Source organism: Mus musculus, chromosome 10, assembly GCF_000001635.26.
Source record: "Mus musculus strain C57BL/6J chromosome 10, GRCm38.p6 C57BL/6J".
In the NCBI taxonomy this organism is placed as follows: Eukaryota; Metazoa; Chordata; class Mammalia; order Rodentia; family Muridae; genus Mus; species Mus musculus.
Window position 1 is genome coordinate 69,071,750 of NC_000076.6, and position 18,804 is coordinate 69,090,553.

An 18,804-nucleotide genomic window follows, 5' to 3' on the forward strand; every position below is an offset into this window, starting at 1 on the left:
TGAGTGGCCTGTCAATCTCACACATGCATGTTAATTTGATGCGTGATGACAACCCTTTAGACCCAACAGGACAGTCTTCCTCCTCTCAGGTATGGTGTCCCATATTTTCCATCAGCCTCTAGGTTTGCTTTGCGTTTTCACCACCACCAACGTGTTGGACTTAGAGTAAGCAGGTATCCTGAAACCATAGAAGGCAGCTTCCTGCCTGGAGCAGAAATGGACAGAACCATCTGCAGCTGGGTTCCTGGGTCAGGATGTATTGGCAGGTTCTGGTCCACTCTATCTCTCTGTCCTACTGCATGGCACTTATAAGAATCTACTGTGCTAGAGCTGGTACCAGCCTTGTCATGGGACACAGTGATCTACCTGGATCTTCAAGGAAAGATGAAATGAAAGCAGGTGTTACTTTAAGAAAAATACATGCTCCAGCAAGGGTCATAGGCGATCATAGTCACCCATCCCAGGGATAAGTAGGATGGCCAGTGCTGTCAGAATTTGATAGACATAGTTAAACTCAGCAAATAAATTCCAGGACATAATTGATATTTCAAATCCACTGATACATTTATTCTGCACAGTTTGAGTGTTGCCAGGGGATATTGGTCTTTTGGAATTTCCTGTTGTGGAGAAGAACTATATGAGGAGGAAAGGGGGGGGGAAATTCAGCATGGTTTTATAATCCCTTTACCATTTGACTCCCAGGACAATGGTATGGAACATAGCACCGGTTGAGGACTGACGCCCACGGGAAGGACTGATTGCGTGACCTCAGCTGAGTCACCCAGCTGCTGGTCCTCAGTGGTACATCTCTGCACTATTAGGATTCCTTCTGCAAACAGGAAAGCCATCCAGATGAGTTTTGTGATAAAAAGAAATGTACTAGTTTATTCAACAAAAATGTTCCATGTGGGCTTGATCCAGGGGTTCAAATGACGTCTCAGTAGTTTTATGAGTGACCTCTCTCTCAGTTGCTTCTCCCTGTATAGGGCAACATTCGTTATAGTGCTGGTGGAGGATTGATTTATACGTAAAGAATCATAGGGGTGACAAGCTTCTGAATTCCCATAAGAGGTTGTTTACAGTAGGATAATTGAGTAAATGTGGGTGATAGTGTTCTATGGGTTAGGGTCTCAGACTAAGTGGGAAGGCAAAAATGAAGTGAACATCAACCTTCATTTCTCCATTTCCAAACTGTGATCATGTGACCAGACATCTTGACTTTCTCGAATCACGACTTTCCTGGCATGATGGGTTGAGTCCCCAGGAACTGGGAGCTCAGACGAATCCTTCTTCCCCGCAGTTGTTTTAGTTAGGGATTCCATCACAGCTATGAGAACAGTAACTCACAGTATCCTAATACTGTTACTCAACTGGAAATGAGTTCTGTTTGTTCCAGGTCTTAGAATCCCATCCTTTTGCTTCTTTGAGGCCCAAGGATCAGTCCTGAAGGCTTACTGGGTTCCAGGGTCTGCAACATTTTGATGAACAGGTGTCTCCCCTGCCTACTTCCTCAGTAAATGGCACCTGTACACCCCCCACCCCCCAGAGTAAAAGGAGAAGAGAGGTTTGTCTTCAGGGACACTGGACATTAATATCCAAAGAAACCAGCCAGGAAAAAGAACAATCTCTCTCTCTCTCTCTCTCTCTCTCTCTCTCTCTCTCTCTCTCTCTCTCTCTCTCTCTCTCTCTCTTTCTCTCTCTCTCTCATATGTCCCAAGATATGTATACATATAGATATATCTATACACATACATATGCATAGATATATAAATATATAATACACACTAAGCTAAATATTTCCAACTTTTACACATAAATATAAAATTTCCTAGATCCATTCTTCCTGTTTCCCTTCATAATATGGCAGGTTTCCCAAAGATAGCAACCAAACATAACATATCAACTTTCAGTAAGACCGGGCACAAACCCACATATCAAGGCAGGATGAGGCAACCCAGTAGGAGGAAAAGGGTCCCAAGAGCAGACAAGAGTCAGCGATATCCCTACTCCCACTGTTAGGAGTCCCAGAAGAACACCAACGTAAACAACCATAGCATGTACCCAGAGGACCTAGGCCAGACTCATCCAGGCTCCTTGATTATCCCGTCAGTCTCTGTGAGCCTCTATGAGCTCTGCTTAGTTGATTCTGCAGATCATGTTCTACGGTCACCCCTCTGGCTCCTATAATCTTTCTTCCCCCTCTTTGGCAGGGTTACCCAAGCTCCCACTAATATTTGGCTCTGAGTCTCCACAACTGCTCCCTTCAGATGGATGAAGCCTCTCTAGTAATGACTGTGCTAGGCACTGATCTATGAGTATAATAGAATATCACCAGAAATCATTTCATTGACTTCTCCCTGCCCAGAGCCCCAATCACATTTGGTTCTATCCTAGGAGTCTGGACTATCCAGCCTTTGGATGGTTAAACCCTTGATGGTTCCTGGCCATCAAGGCAGAGTCAGGCAGACTCTCTCTTGGGGTGTGAGCCTCAAGTTGGAAATCATTGCTTGGCCACTCACACATGTTCTAGACCACCCTTACCTCATCTTGCAGGCTGGACAAATTGTAGGTCAAAGGTTTTATGACTGGGTTGGTGTCCCAGACCCACCACTGGAGGCCTTGCCGGGTTACAGAAGATGGCCAGTTCAGACGCCATATCCCCAATCACTAGGAGTCTTTGCTAGGGAAATTCTAGGGAGTTTTCATTGTACTAGGTTTCTACATTGCTCCCCAAGTGTCCCCCACTCCTTGATTTCAGTCTGAGGCAGCTAGTCACCTCGAAGCCACAGAGAGCAATCAGAGGTTGAGGAACATTTGTGCTTAGCTAGTTTTCTTGTTTTTCTGCAGTCCAGGACCCAAGCTCTAAATGGTGCCACCTACATTGATGGTGGATAATCTCGCCATATTTTTAAATTATGCACATATTTAAAATTATTCTTAAACTTAAAAAGATGGATATTGACATGCTTATAGAAAAACACATACGTAGAGTGCATCATCATAACTAATATTTATAAACAACACACACTAAGCTAAATATACAGGCATTAATACTCACTCTTGCACATGTGTACATATAATGTTTATAGTTTACTAGGTGTTATGCAAGATACCAGGAAAGAAGAAGTTAAGACTGGCCTCCAAGGCATGCAGATCTAGCAGGGATAGAGTTAGTTATGGAAAAGCATCTATGGGAAGGAAGGGAACCAGATGCAGGGAAGGCATGGGGGAGGGGAATGGGAAAGGTATGTGCATTAGAATGGAGTGTGGTGATGTAGGCATGAAGATGACAGGGGAGACCCATTGCTTTGGGTGAAGCATTTCAGGAACTCAGGGTTAAAAAGAATCAAGAACGGGCATGCAGGGTAGTGGAACACAGGAGACTCTCTCGTGTTGCACGGCACAGTAGCATAGCTGCAAACAGTTAATTCTGTATTTTCAGAATAACAGAGAGGATCTGGAATGTTCCCAACACACAAAGAGGATAAATGTTGGAGGTGATGGATATGGTAATTACCCTTGACAGCATCCAATTCTACATTTCAAAACAACCAAGAGGATTTCCTATGTTGGGAACACAGAGGAGACATAAACATCTGGGTGGTAGATGACAGGCCATCCTGACATGATTATATCTTCCTCCTATGCGTTAAAGTACCACATCATACATATCCCATAAACATGAACAATCATTATGTGGTAACTAAAATATTTTAAGTCTGGGGCACAGCAAAAGAAGTCCATGATGGGCTTGCCCTGGGACTTTAGAACTGTCTCCAGGAAAGCCAGTCCCTGTGCAAACTGACCAGTCATGAGGCCCAAGACTATGACGTGCAGGTAAAAGATAGGGGCTTGTGAAGCAGGAAGATAACTCTGTACAATAAAGTACTTGTCACATGGACACGAGGACCTGAGTTTGGGTTCTCAGAACTCATGGAAAGCTGGACACCATAGCACATATCTGCAATCCCTTGCTTCTATAGCTAGTGGGGATTGTCACTCCCAGCCTAGAAGTGGCAATCCTAGAGGTTCACAGGCCAGTTAGCCTGGCATACACAGTGGCAAACAAAAGAGACCTTGTCTGAAACAAGGTGGAAACAAAGGACCAATACCCAAGGTTGCCCTCTGACCCCTAAATGCACACTGTGACACACATGGACCTGCACTAACCTGTGCAAACATGCGAACATGCACTCGTGAGTGCACACACACATGTGCATGCATGCATACACAGGGTGAGATTATAAAATAAAAGAGTAATTGCTCACATATGCCTTGGCTGAAGGAGGTCATCTAACAATGGTGCTTGCAATATAAGGTTCCTCAGTGCTGCCGTACCTTAGATCTGGCTACTGCCAGGCCTTCTTCCAGTCTGGACGGTGTGCCTTCTGCCTTGAGTGATTTCAGAGGACAATGATGGAACAGAACAGCCTTTGAAAGTGTTCATGCAGAGGGAAGCATTCATTACATGGAGAAACTAATCCTTCAAGATCGGTACGTCTGTGAGAAAGGCTATGATGTCACCTGCAGGTAGGAATCGGGTACTCACAAAAATTACTGGTAACATGACAATATGAGATGTGGGAACCAGAAGGGAATGAGGTAGGGAAACCCTATGGGCGGGACAGTTGCTCCTCAACCCTGGCACTCACCGACACCAGGTATCATCCTGTGTCTCACTGTAAAAAGTCCCCACTTTTAACATACTAGACAGGGAAATTTCTTTTTTCTAAACTAAAACCCATCTACTCTATCACACCGTAGAGAGTTGTGTTGTTTTCTTTTTTTTTAATCATTCCCAAACAAATAGTTCTTCAAGAAATGAATGCTATCACTAAAATTTAAGACAGTCACCTGAGAGTATTTCCAATTCCAGATACTTGTGGCACGTGATCTTTGTGTGCTCGCATATACCCTTCAATAACAGTAGGAGTTAAAATTCTATAAGATTAGTGAGAGCAATATTTTTAAATTTTTATTATTTATTTGCCTATGCAAGTACTTGTGTGTCTGGCTGGCAATGTGTATACATGAGTGTAGGTGGCTGTGGAGGACAGAAGGGGACATCAGATGCCCTAGACTTTGAGGTACAGTGGGTGTGAGCTTCCAGATGTGAGTGCAGCAAACCCAGCTTAGGTCCTCTGTAAGAGCAACAGGTACTGAAAAACCACTGAGCCATCTTTCCAAACCCTGTATGGAGCTTTATAAACACCAGTCTTCTTGCTTACCTCCTCCACATCACGCACACTTCTTTCATAATCCTTAGAAATGTGAGATTCAGCCTAAACAAACACTTTTGGGGATTTTTTTCTTTTATCGAGGACTTATTTTTAATTGTGTGTACCTGTACATCTAAGTGAGGGTGTGCTGCACGTAAGTACGTAAAGAAAATATTTATATTAGCATCAGGCCAGCAGAGACTTACATGAACCCGCAGCAAGATGAGATTCTGGTAAGCATTAAAACTGTCATCATCGAAGTCCTCTAAGGATCGGGCACCATTCCCAAAGCTTGAGTTCTCAGGGCAGTGGGTGGGAGGGGAATTTAGGGCATAGGTGTCTGCCTGAGCCATAGGACACTATTGGTGTTTTACCTCAGCAAGTGTTTGGCCGGCACTGTTTCCCTGAATATATTTGTCAGGGCTCTCCATTTACACTGAATTTTAAAATTAAACTAGAATTTTCACTGGGACTTATGTATTAGAGATCACATAAGAAGAAACTGTCTGGCAAAAGATGAAATTCAAACATGAAGAAAGATCTTACAGTGATTGGCCTTGAACTAGCCTAACGGAGGAGGTCCCAGACATTTGAGAGAGCTTAAAGGTCAGAAGCTAAGAATCTGAAAGCATTCTAATTAGCAAAAAATTGGGCCACAGAAGGGAGTTTAGCTCTCAATATTAAACCCAGGAGATATTCCTGAATAGTTTGACTTAATGAGCCTGGCCCATAGTCTCCATTCTCTCTATAAGAATTTGATTGGCATCCCAGTGAACATGTTAGTAGGTGCTTTTCTAGAATTCCCCCACACCGAGGTTTACTTAGCTGTGTTCTGCTCAAATCGGCTACGTCCACTTGCTTGATTCAGGTATGGGAAGGGAGTGTTCCGTTCCTAAGTAAAGGTAATTGGTTGACTCGTAAAAAGTTGATGAAATAGGCTGAAAGAAAACTTGAGTTCCCTGTAGATGATCTGTGGTTATGAAAGAATGAGACTGGTGGTGAAAACGTGGGAAGAGTCCGGTCTCCAACAGCGTCGCTGCTGTCTTCAGACGCTAGAGTTGCCTTAAAATCTGAAGTCGGTTAAGGCAGCAGAGTGGGTGGGGCATGAAGAACCTGGGAGGGGCGAAGACTGAGCCCTGGGATCCCTGCATCTGTGTGTGTGCCAGGAAGAAGCACTGACATGTCATCACGGGCTGCCACGGTATGAAGATGCCAAGGAGGAACCCACTACATATGCTAACCTGAAGCACGAGGCGCTGGGAAGCTGGCTTAGTCGGCAAAGTGCTGTCTCACGGGCAAGAGAATCCAAGTTTAATCCCAGAATCCACATAAAGAGCCAGTCAGGATGGTGTGTTTGTAAACCACCCCACCCCCACCCAGTCTTCAACATGCTGGGGATCGAAAGACAGGAGCATTCCGGGGCTCCCTGGCTACCCAGTCAGGCTGAATCTTGGAGCTCTGGGTCTCAGTAAGAGACCTTGGCTCAGAACACAAGATAGGTGGCTTCAAAGGAAGGGCAGTCAAGGATGACCTCTGCCCTACACACACACACACACAAACACACAAACACACATGTATGTATGTGTATGTATTTGCATACCTAAATATCAACATACACATGAATACACTTAAATCCACACAAAGACATGTACAAAACCTAAAAGAGTAAAAAAAAAATCAAAATTAGTTCAAAATAAGAGATTAATGAGCAGTATCTATGTATTTTGTGATTCTGTTTTGAATTCTGCCAGACTGACTGGCAATCACATCAAATGACAGGCTCCTACAGTGTTTGGTTCAAATGAACTGATGTTCATTCTGATAACAGTTCTACCAAAATCTGTTTGTTTGTTTGTTTGTTTGTTTGTTTGTTTGTTTGTGTCTTTGTTTTTGTTTTGAGACAGGGTTTCTCTGTGTAGCCCTGACTGTGCTGGAACTCAGAAATCTGCCTGCCTCTGCCTCCCAAGTGCTGGAATTAAAGGCTTGCACCACCACTGCCTGGCTCTACCAAAATCTTAATGATCTAGACACTGTTGTCTAAAACTGTCTAGCCTACAGTATCTTGTTGGCTTCAACACAGCATCACTACAATCCTTCACAAAGTTTCTTTTTCGGAGAACCAACAGGACAATTTTTTCCCCTAGTTTCCTTTCTGTTACTATGGTAAAAACACTGTAACCAAAGCAACTTAGAGGAAGGAGAAGTTTAATTGTTACCTCCCAGATCTTAGTCCATCCTGTAGAGACATCAGGGTGGGACTCAAGCAGAAACTTGAAACAAAACCTTAGAAGACTTCTGCTTGCTGGTTCTCTGGTTCACACATAAGTTTGTGCTTAGCTAGCTTTCTTGTCTAGTCCAGGATGCCCTGGCTAGGAATGGTGCTGCCCACAGTGGTATGGGCCCTCCCACATCCATTAATAATCAAGACAGTGGCCCGCAGATATACCCACAGGCCATTGATAATGTTTCAGAAGAGATTTTCCTCTCAGATGACTCCAAGCTGTGTCAAACTGACAAATCTGACTCGGACAAAGCCTGTGGAGAAATTCTCCATTATAGAGTTGCCTTCTGCGGTTTGATCTTACAGGGACTTTGGTGTCTGTTTCCCAAATCAGATGAGTAAGTTTATTACATTGCATTTTGTTATCTAAAGTGAACTATAGTAGATAAATGTCTGAACTTATATGGCAAATTTCAAGATGTGAAAATCATTTGTTAATGGTACCACTAAACATCGTATCTGCACATTCATTTTTTACATATTACTTATTTTATACGTGCAAAACTGAGTCCTAAAGACTTGCTCCTGTCCACTCTCTGCAATGGAGGAGACAGATGGAGCCAGGCTGTGACCTTAGGACTCTCCATTCTCAAGCCCACTCTCATGGATGAATTAAGAGACCCACAAGTGCCTACTTCAGTGTCTACTCATACAGAGACCCCTAAGTGCCGCAGATTGTTCACATTTCATTGCTAAAACTTGCCTTCTACAGTTTTTACATTTTCAAATCACTAACGACAATATGCAAAGTTATGCAAATTTTATTCTGAACAGAGGGGCTACATATTCATTACTGATAAGAAGGTAACTCCCATGTGAAGAGGGTAAGTCCAAGGGGTTTGTTTTTGTTTTGTTTTTGTTTTTGTTTTTGTTTTGCTAGTTTATACAAACACTTACTCTGGGCTTTACATCAGCACTGAGAATACAAATGTATCTCAGTCATTAGACTGGTTCCCTGAGACCGCATGCTCTGGGTGAGGAAGAGACAGTTTAAGTTGCTATAACAAGATGCCATATTGGCACTACTGTAGATCCTTGTTAAATCTGAGGACGGGGGGCTTCAACCTGACCCACAAAGAGAAGCCTTTTGGTATTGACCTTTATAATTGCTGGTACTTCATACTAACGTGAAGCAGGTGACTTAGCTATTTAGATAACTATAAAAGGGGGCATTTCTTTTGTTCTCTCTACATAATATATTTGCTACAGCCTGCTTCTGGGTGGAATGTTCCAGCCATCACCACCCTTAATATCCTATGACATAATAAACTTGAACTAGATCTTATTAAAGACAATAAGAATGGGTCTGTGAATTTCTGGCAGAGAAGGGTGGACTTATATTAGAATGATAGGGTAATGTTTAAGACACCACCACCAACTGGACCTATATAGAATAATTTTGACTGAGGCAAACCTAGGAGAGATTTTCTTCTGCAGACCCTCCACCTGCCCAGTGACATGACTCTAGGAAGCTCCCATGTGCCAACGTGCAGTGTCACTCCTGCCAAACATTTCTTTCTCTGCATGTTCAAAGAACAGGAAACAGCTGGTTCCAACAGGAATGGTGTAGCTTGTTTTGAAGAAGTTGCCATTTATCAAGGCCACTACCTCCCAGAGAAGTACGAGAAACCTCAGTGTCATACCTGATGTGCCTCCAGGAGCTGTGCCTCTCTGACTCCTGTAAAAGATCAGTGACTCCAGGAAGGAGCCTGGCAATTATAATCTCCAGCTGAACAATGGACAGAAAATATTTTTTTAATGTAAATGGGCCAGCAAATTGACTCAGTGGATAAGGGTGCTTGCCACCAAGCCTGATAACCTGAGTTCAATCCCTGAGACCCACATGGAAGAGGGACCTGACTAACTCATCTGACCTATACACACACACACACACACACACACACACACACACACACACACACACATGCACACACACACGCGCGCGCACACACACACACACACACACACACGCACATACACACACACGCACATGCACACACACAAGAAACGCTGTTTTAAATGTTTTTAATGAATGTTTAGCCCTTTCTATTTATTCTTAAAAAGAACAATCTTTAAGCATTCATGGGACACATCAGCATGAAAAGACAATTATAGGATGTGCTCTAGAGACTGCAGCCATAGGTATGAACACGCAAAAATGAAGGCAGCCATTGCTCATTAGATACTTAGACTGCGTTAGTCCCTGTTGAGAACTTACATAATGCTGTTTCCTTTGAGAACAAAAAAATTGGCACTATCTTTTTGATGAAATGGAAACTTAGGAACAAGAAGACCACTGCTGAGACACTTTGCTCTTTGAGTCTTAGGCACTCCTTACGTCTAAACAGTCCTTTTATGAAACCCAATTATGCAAGCACTTGATGGAACAGATCTTTAAACAAGAAATGCATACACACAGCCCTTGTTGATTGTGTCTTCTTTTGCTGTGAGACTGCTCTAGGTGAGCCCCGACACAAATTCTGTCCTGGAGCCCCAGTCAAACACAAGGAGCGCATTTAAAAGCACCAATACTCAAGCAGACGCTTCAGCACACATAATCACAGCTGGTGATTCTCCTGGCACAGGCAGGCGAGGGCAGGTCTTTAAAGTGGAGGAGATAGCCCTTTAAATCCTCACGAAGCCTTTTCTAGAATGTGAAGGCATATGATCTAGGGCCTGCACATTATATCAGAACCAAAACTCACCAGTGTGGTGAGGCAGAAGAAAAGACCGAAACCAGCTGGTTGACTTCAGGAAGCTACAGTAGCTGCCTAACTAAGTTTTTCTCTTTCTAAGTGGTTGCCATGGTACTGTGTCTTTAGAATCACAGATGGGAGGCCGGAGACAACTCACTTGTGATTTCCTGTCTTGACCCTTCCACAGCAATGAAATCAGGACCCTCATTCTGTCTTTTTAAAGTCTGCAGAATTTGGGAGAAAATAGCCAAGGTCTCAGTAGACGGGTATATTTTATACGATCTTGGAGCAGTTGGGGGAGAAAAGCAAGATGGATCGGATCAGAAAGTAAAAGTCCTTGTCGCCAAACCTGATGACCTGAGTTCAATCCCTAGTACCTGCATGGTGAAAATGGAGAGACAACATCTGCAACCTCTCCTCTGACCTACACACACACACACACACACACACACACACATACACACACACACATACACACACACACACACATACACACACACACACACACACACACACACACATACACACACACATACACATACACACACACACATACAAACACATACATACATATACACACACACACACACATACATACATACACACACATACAAACACATACATACACACATATACATAATATACATACATACACACACATACATGCACATGCTAGCACATGTATATTTATATTGGTATATTTATATACCAAAAGATTAAGCTTTATTATTTTCAAATATATTTTCACAACCAATTCATATTTACATGAGTATGAAAAACAAATCCAATTAAAATGAAGAATGGCCTGGCATTGTATTATACAAGAAATGCACATTCATTTTGATGCAGAGACATCAAGCCCACTATTCTGCGACATGGGCAGTTTTACCCAGTAAAAATTGCAATAATGCACATGCTGTTTATTGGACATTTAGAACAGTGCAGAAGTTTTACATTTTCTCATTATATCTGATTGCAACTCCTTCAGAGAGGCAGTATGAGATTGTCTGGCTTTACAAAGGACGACACTGAGTTAGAAGAGATTAAATCTATTCCTTAGCATCACACAGTGTGGAGAAGGGCGGGTCCTGCCCTCTATCCTCAAGATCCTAAGCCAGTGGTTCTCAACCTTCCTAATGTGTAATACAGCTCCCCACATTGCAATGACCCATCCATAGAATTATTTTTGTTGCTACTTCATAACTATAATTTTGCTACTGTTACGAATCATAATGTAAATATCTGATATGCAGGTTATCAGATATGTGATCCTTGTGAAAGGGTCATTTGACCCCCAGAGAGGTCATGGCCCACAGGTTAAAAGCCACTGCCACAAGCCCTTCCTACCTGTGTAGGCTGTGTGTGCGTGGGCATCCAGGGCTGAGCCCTCTTCATCCAAATTTCTATCCATTGCCAGCTCTTCCTTTCGGTCTCACTGAGACCAGATAGGGATTCGGTGGGTCATGAGCACTTGTTAAGTTGAAGATGGAAAAGCAGGGCTCAAAATTGAAGACAGCTACACTGAAGGGTCCAACTCAAAGCAAAGGAATTGATAGCTTAATTCATAGCACTCTGGATTTTATCCTACCCTCTCTGTTTTTAAAAGAGATTTTTTTTTTTTGGTCTCTTGCTAGAGTCATCACAAGACGTCTCTAAGGTCCAGCCTCAGTGTATCTCTAAGGACCAGCCTACTGTCACCTTTGCTTGATGTGACAAATATCTACAGCGCCCATTTTTCTTATTCTTCATGATTTCATCATAGAAACTGTGAGCCTGCATTGATGAGACCAGTCCTTTTTTTTTTTTAAGTGAAGAAAGGATGAACCATCTAGAGACTGCCATACCCAGGGATCCATCCCATAATCAGCCTCCAAACAACACTGACACCATTGCATACACTAGCAAGAGTTTGCTGAAAGGACCCTGATATACTGTCTCTTGTGAGGCTATGCCGGGGCCTAGCAAACACAGAAGTGGATGCTCACAGTCAGCTATTGGATGGATCACAGGGCCCCCAGTGGAGGAGCTAGAGAAAGTACCCAAGGAGCTAAAGGGGTCTGCAACCCTATAGGTGGAATAACAATATGAACTAACTAACCAGTACCCCCTGGAGCTCGTGTCTCTAGCTGCATATGTATCAGAAGATGGCCTAGACGGCCATCATTGGAAAGAGAGGCCCCTTGGTCTTGCAAACTTTATATGCCCCAGTACAGGGGAACGTCAGGGCCAAGAAGTGAGAGTGGGGAGGGGAGTGGGGTAGGGGGGGGGGAGGGTATGGGGGACTTTTGGGATAGCATTGGAAATGTAAATGAAGAAAATACCTAATAAAAATATAATTAAAATTTCCAAAGTCTTCGGCTAAGGTTAAATCTAGTTGAGAAATGTAAATAAAGAATTCACCCTGTTTCTTATGAACAACAACAACAAGAATAAAGCAAGAAGCCAAGGGGTAATAACCAAGGAACATAACAACTTAACCACTCCCAAGAAACACAGAGATTAGTGATTTTTTTTCCCTACACCAAAGACATTCTCACTTTACAGATCCACTGTAACCAGCTCTGCCCCGTGACACAGTGAGACCTGTGCCTAGGAGCCACAGGCAGCAGCTGTGGCCATCTCTCTTTCCTCTCATTTCGCCCACACTGCAGGGGAGCTGTCACCGATCTCAGACTCTCTGGTGGTCTAGATTTGCAGATAGCTACCAGAAGAGAATTTAATCAGCCAGCACGCATGAAGCCCAGGGACTCTCAATTATTTGCCCCTACAGCTTCAAAAGTGGAAAACTTGACAATCCGTGTGGGTTGTTCCCATTGGCCCAGCAAGAACTCATTATCTCAGAACATAATTGTTGATGTCCATAGCTTTAAACATACAAAACAAGGGGTGTTGTAAATTTTCATCACTAATAGAGTTGCTATATTGGAACTCCAATTTCCACCCCACCCTCCACTGGGATGGGAGATAGGAATTAGACATGAGGTGACTTTTTCTTTTCTCTCTTCCTCTCTCTTCTCCTTTCTGGCAAACTTGTCTTTGATTCTAATTCTCAGATGTATCAATTAACAATGCATAATTTTAATAGAGCACTTGCAAGCACAAGGATAATGCTGTAAAAATTAATTGTCTGAGGCTGACTTCCTGGAGACACCATTACTCAATGTTACAGTGTCTCCAGAGTCGCCCCTCCCCTTCCCCAAGATTCGAGACAGGCTGTATGTAAGTAGCCCGTCCACGTGGTCTGCAGGTGTCTGGGTGATATTATATTTTCCAATGACTTGGAACATAAAATCCTAGGAAGAAAATGATCAGTTTTGACTTTAGTCAAAATTCTTAGGAAATTTTCAGAGATCTGAATTAAGTGATTTAACTCAACAAAGCACAGATGGTGATTTCTTAAAACAATGGTATCTAGAGCCCAACCCCTTGTTTAACGCCAGACTCTGGAAATGATGGGATTGTGTGTCATCCATTTGATGTGGTCAGCAACTTAGAGAGTTGTTGGGCCAGGTGGTAAAAGCCTTTCATCTTTGCCCCAGGAAGCTGATGCAGAAAGACTGCAAATTCATGACCAGTTTTAGGCTACAGAGCAAGTTCAAGGCTAACAAGGAGAGCTGAATAGGCATGGTCTCAAAAATAGAAATTAAGGATATGTGGGGACATAGCTCAGTGGTAGACCATTGGCCAGGCATTCATGAGGCTGGAGGCTCAAACCTCAGAACGACAAAGCAAAAGAAGAAGGTTCAGAAAGGTGTCACACACCTGACAGATGGCATCTTTAAATCTTTACCTCTGAGCATCTGACAGCAATGTTGACCTCAGCATTAAGGGATCATGGGTTTCTGGGGTGTCCTCACCACATTTTAATGTGATCTTGAGTTGGACACATTCCAGGCCAAAGTTTACTGCAAATGCATTGTGGGAATTGTCTCTAGAATTCTAGTTCTAAGGTTCTTTGATTTTAAAACAAAGGGTTTGGGAGAATTCGTATGAAGATAATAAATCCTAGGCCCCTCCCCCCAAATATTTTCACACATAAATGTTCAGTAAATACAGAACCCCAGGGTGTGCTAGCTTAGTAAGCATGCATTGACCAAAATGGCAGCCATTTGACCCAAGAAACCATTGAGTATTTGAGATGCTACTCGGGCATCTCAATGTATCAAATGTATCAAATGTATCAATGTATCAATGTATCAACGTATCAAAGACTGCTATGACTTAGTAATAAGAATAGACAGAAACTATCTCATTTGCAATTTTGTACTGATTGCATGTGGATAAGAGACTGAGTAATAAAGTAGACAAAGTGCATCATTAAAATTAATCCCCCCCCCTTTTTTTAATCATTGCTGACAGGGCTACTAGAATACTTTTAGCTATCTAGATAGCTCTCACTCCCAGGTAGCACTGTGTTGTCTTGGTTGCTTAGGAACAAGCAAAACCAGAAAGTTCCCAGTCTTTAAGAGGCTGAATTCAAATAGAAACACGGAAAGAACAAGAGCAAACAGGCAGAAAAATAATTTTAAAGTAATTTCTAAATTTATAAAGTTAAAAAGAATGAAAAATCATACAAAAAATTTTTTTTCTAGATGGAGAGATAGAAAAGTTCTTTCACAAAGATCACATCTGACTGAGACCTGAGTGCGCCATGGTCCCTGTCAGGAACTCTGGAAGGACATCTTAAAAGCAGGAAGAACAAGCTAGAAGATTCTGAGTTGGGGACAGTCTTGGGATGTTCATGTGTAAATACTGAGTGGAGAGCTGGTGAACACTCAATCTCATCTTGCTTTTAATCAGTTATAAAAAAAATCATTCAGTTCATCTGTCACACAGATGAACAATAGGTTGGTTGGTGTTCCCCAGTAGCTCTGTAGCAAAACGCCCATGACTGAAGCTATTTATTGTGTCAACTTTCCCTGGGGTAAGATGTGAGGAGCGGGTGTGGTGGCAGTCCCAAAGGCACCAGGGACTGCAGCTAAGTCGTATGACTTGCACCTGACTTCCTCATATAAGCCACAAACATCTTAAGAGCTGCGCAGGTGTACCAGGATACCAGTGAATCCATTTTGATGGAGATATGCCCCTGCTGCCCTGATTAGCTGAAGCTGCGTGCCTGGTGAGGTGGCGTGGCCTGCTGTGCGTGGACGGGAACTGAGAGTATATAAGAGTGAGAGGCCCGGGTTAGAGGGAGGATTATTATTCGAGAGAGGAGTATTATTATTGGGAGATATAAACAAGGGAGATATAAACAAGGGAGATATAAACAAGAAGAAACAGGACTGAATAAACATGTGCAGAAGGATCCTGTAGCAGCGTCGTTCTTCCTGGCCAGTTGGGCGCGCGCAACAGTAAGGGGCTAAGTGGGCAGGGACCAAGAACAGACTGAAGAAGCAATGCCACTCACATCTTGCCTCGGGAAACAGTGGTGCTGACTGTGGTTACTTATAAGAGCATGGGAAAATGAGGGGTTGCTACAGCGCAGAAGAGCAGTCTTCACCAGCAAGCTGTCAACCATGTATATATTCTTGGGAAAGGGTAAGACCCTGTAAACCAGAGCCTCTTCAATGATGGATGATTGACAGACCCAATCAAGTGCAAGTTCCTGGGGGTCACCACAGCTCCCCAGCTCTCAAGAGGGCAACAGCCAGGAGGATGTCAAGCTTCCCCCAACTAGGAACTAGGAACTGTGACATAACAGTGTTTCTATTCTCTAAGCAATTCTTTCGCTGGACCTCTAGAGGGAAATTTTTCTTCTCTGCCTCCCCCTCCTCCTCCTCTGGGAGAAGTAGCTATTACCTGTCTTGCCCTGGTCTCCAGGGGAAGGCTGCCTTTTGTCTCCTAATAATTAGCTGTAGAGTTAACAACTCATGAGAGAAAAAAACTAAAAGTATATGAGATAACAGGTCTGGGAATCAGTATTGGTGCTTTAGATTCATAGAGCATCCAGGGACCTGCAGATTACACAGTACAAGATCCAGAGTGACCCCAGTCTCACCAATCTCATATGCCTTCCACCACAGCTCCCTATTAAACTCTTGTGCCTGGAACCCAAGGCAAGGTGGTCTTTGTTGATGACAGTGTCTGTGTTCTTCAGTCTATAAGATTTCCAAATAAACCATTTTCCTTGTCCCAGTGATTTGCCCTTCAATCACTGTCTTTTTGGAGTGGCAGACAATTATTGTCACTCCCTGGCTCACAAAAGGAGAGGCAAGTTTGCATCAATACAGTCAGCATTCTCCTCGTTTCATAAATTAGGGGCACTCAATCTCCCTCAGGCAACACATCGTTGTTCATTTTGGAAAGAATGAAACACTCGCTCTCTGTTCCTTGTCTCTTCCTCTTAAATATTGAAGATTAATTTTCTTCATTACAGTCGTCAGATGTTTAGTAAGCATCCTGTTTATGATTCAATACTACATTAGGAAGAAAGCTTAGCCATGCAACTCTGAAATGCTGACAGGCTTTGTGGTCGCATCATGCCAGCTTCCTTGCCTACAGCCTTCATGGTCTTGAACTACACACCCTCTACACTCACTCAGTCTCAGGTGTTTGCTGGAGCACTGTGGGGGTGAGGTGTACTATCACCTGCCTTTAAGAACTGATATCAAATTAAAGGGTAGGTGAATGTTACCTAGTTGAGAAGTACACAGTAGGACCTCAACCCCTGGAGGCTATCCATCTGTAGGCATAACCATTCTCATACATGACTATTATTATCTGGTCCTGGCACAACTAAGGCATGGCACTCTGAGTGAGCTACGGCCGTCAGGCATTCATGAAATAAAGTGATTGTTTATCCTTTGTTTTGCCTTTTGCTATGATTAGCTTCAGCTGTCAACTTGACATAAACCTAGAGTCACCTCTGAAGAAAGAAACTCAATTGCTCATTGATGTAGGAGAGCCCAGTCCACCATGGGTGGTACCATCCTTAGGCAGAGGGACCTTGGCTGTATAGAAATGATAGCTGAATGTGAGTCTGAAAGAGAGTCAGCAAACAGCATCCCTGCAATGTTACTATGTTTCAAGTTATGTTATTATGTTTCAAGTTCCCAGCTCTGCTTGAGCTCCTACCTTGAGTATCCTCAAAGATGGGATGGCACCTGGAAGGATAAGCCAAGTAAACCCATTCAGCCACCCAAGTCATTTTTAGTGTGTTATCACAGCAACAGACAAGCAAACTAGAACGCCTTATAAGATAGAGTTAGAGGACCTCCTTGCCCAATAACCCAACCAACTCTCTTTTCCAACAGTATCATCGAAGGAGAATATAATGAGCTTTCTCTTATGACAGACTCTTTTTGCCTAGAAAATCTCCAGGTTCTCTTATCAACAGAAGCCACTTCAAAAAAAAAAAAAAAGTAGAACCATGGGTTTGAGAGATGGCTCAGCAGCTAGCACAGTGGCTGCTCTTGCAGATGACCTGGGGACAGTTCTCAGAACCCACATGGCAGCTCCCAACTAATTTTAACTCCAACTCCAAAGAATTCAGTGTCCTCGTCTGGTTCCCATAGGTATCTGCACTCACATTTTTGCATACATACACACAAAAAGAAAGTAAATATTTTAAGTAGACATTGCTCTCCTAGAGTCCATAGAGAATATCTTAATACCTTTCAGTATCTTTGAGCTTTATACGTAGCTCTTTCTGAACAGAAGGAACATATACTTTCAAGGTTTCAGGTGATGTTCCATCATAATGAAACTGGGAAGACTGGCTCCTGGGAAAGCTCTGGCTAATTCAGAGAGTAGCAGAGGAATGTTTGAGAAATGAAGAATGGTTAGAAATGGGTGGGTAGGAAATGACATAGAGATAAAGCCTCAAGCATTGTATGCCATGTGCCTCAGATGGAACACAAAGAAAGTCATGTTAGTTTTGACTACTTCTGAGAATTCTCATTATGCTGCCATAGTAGCATAGAGTTTCAGAGAGGGAGGGGGAGGGGAAGAGAGGGAGAGAGAGAGAGGGAGAGAGGGGGAGGGGAAGAACAAGAACAAGAAAGGAGGAGGAAGAGTGTATTCTTCTCCTCTTATTGGATGAATGATCCCAATGAGTGTGCTTTCTTGCCCTGAGAAAGCAGGGTGAACTTGTCCAGACTCCACAACACCTCCTCTCTCCAAAGTGTCTGGCACAACCTTCATTGGGTTCACCAGCCAAACAGTTCTCTTACTTCTTCCCATTCTAATTCACAGTCCATTCAGCAGCGATAGGTGGCTTTCTGGAACTCTTCCCAAATTTTTCTACAAGCATTTGACAAGAGTTATAGAGACTTGAGATGGAGTAAAAAGACTATATATAGAAAAACATCCTTCAAAACAAGTATTAAGTGTTGTAGTTCTCCAAAAGGATGAGGGACACCCCACAAACACAGCCCACAGAATCAACCGAATGGAGCTCATGGGAGCTCGAAAGCTATCAGGAAGCCTGTAGGGGTCTGACCTAGGTCCTCTGCACATATTGTATGGCTGAGTAGCTTTTGTTCTTGCGGATTTCATAACAATGGGGGTGGAACTGTTTCTGACTCTGTTGCCTGCATGGGAGACCCCATCCCCCCTGCCGGGTTGCCTCATATACCCTTGATGTAATAGTATGTGCCTGGTCTTGTTG

General features: G+C 43.1%; 1 long non-coding RNA gene across 2 annotated transcripts; it reads right to left on the reverse strand.

Moving 5' to 3' along the window:
* Positions 1-598: 598 nt before the first annotated feature.
* On the reverse strand, positions 599-18,131 carry Gm33130. Of its 2 annotated transcripts, none has more exons than XR_380543.3 (3): positions 17,810-18,131; positions 4,339-4,524; positions 599-978 (listed from the first exon to the last, which is right to left on the reverse strand). It is a non-coding gene; the product is annotated as a predicted gene, 33130 (long non-coding RNA). The 2 variants fall into 2 exon arrangements; XR_380544.1 differs by lacking the exon at positions 17,810-18,131 and adding an exon at positions 13,987-14,080.
* Between the last annotated feature and the right edge of the window lie 673 nt (positions 18,132-18,804).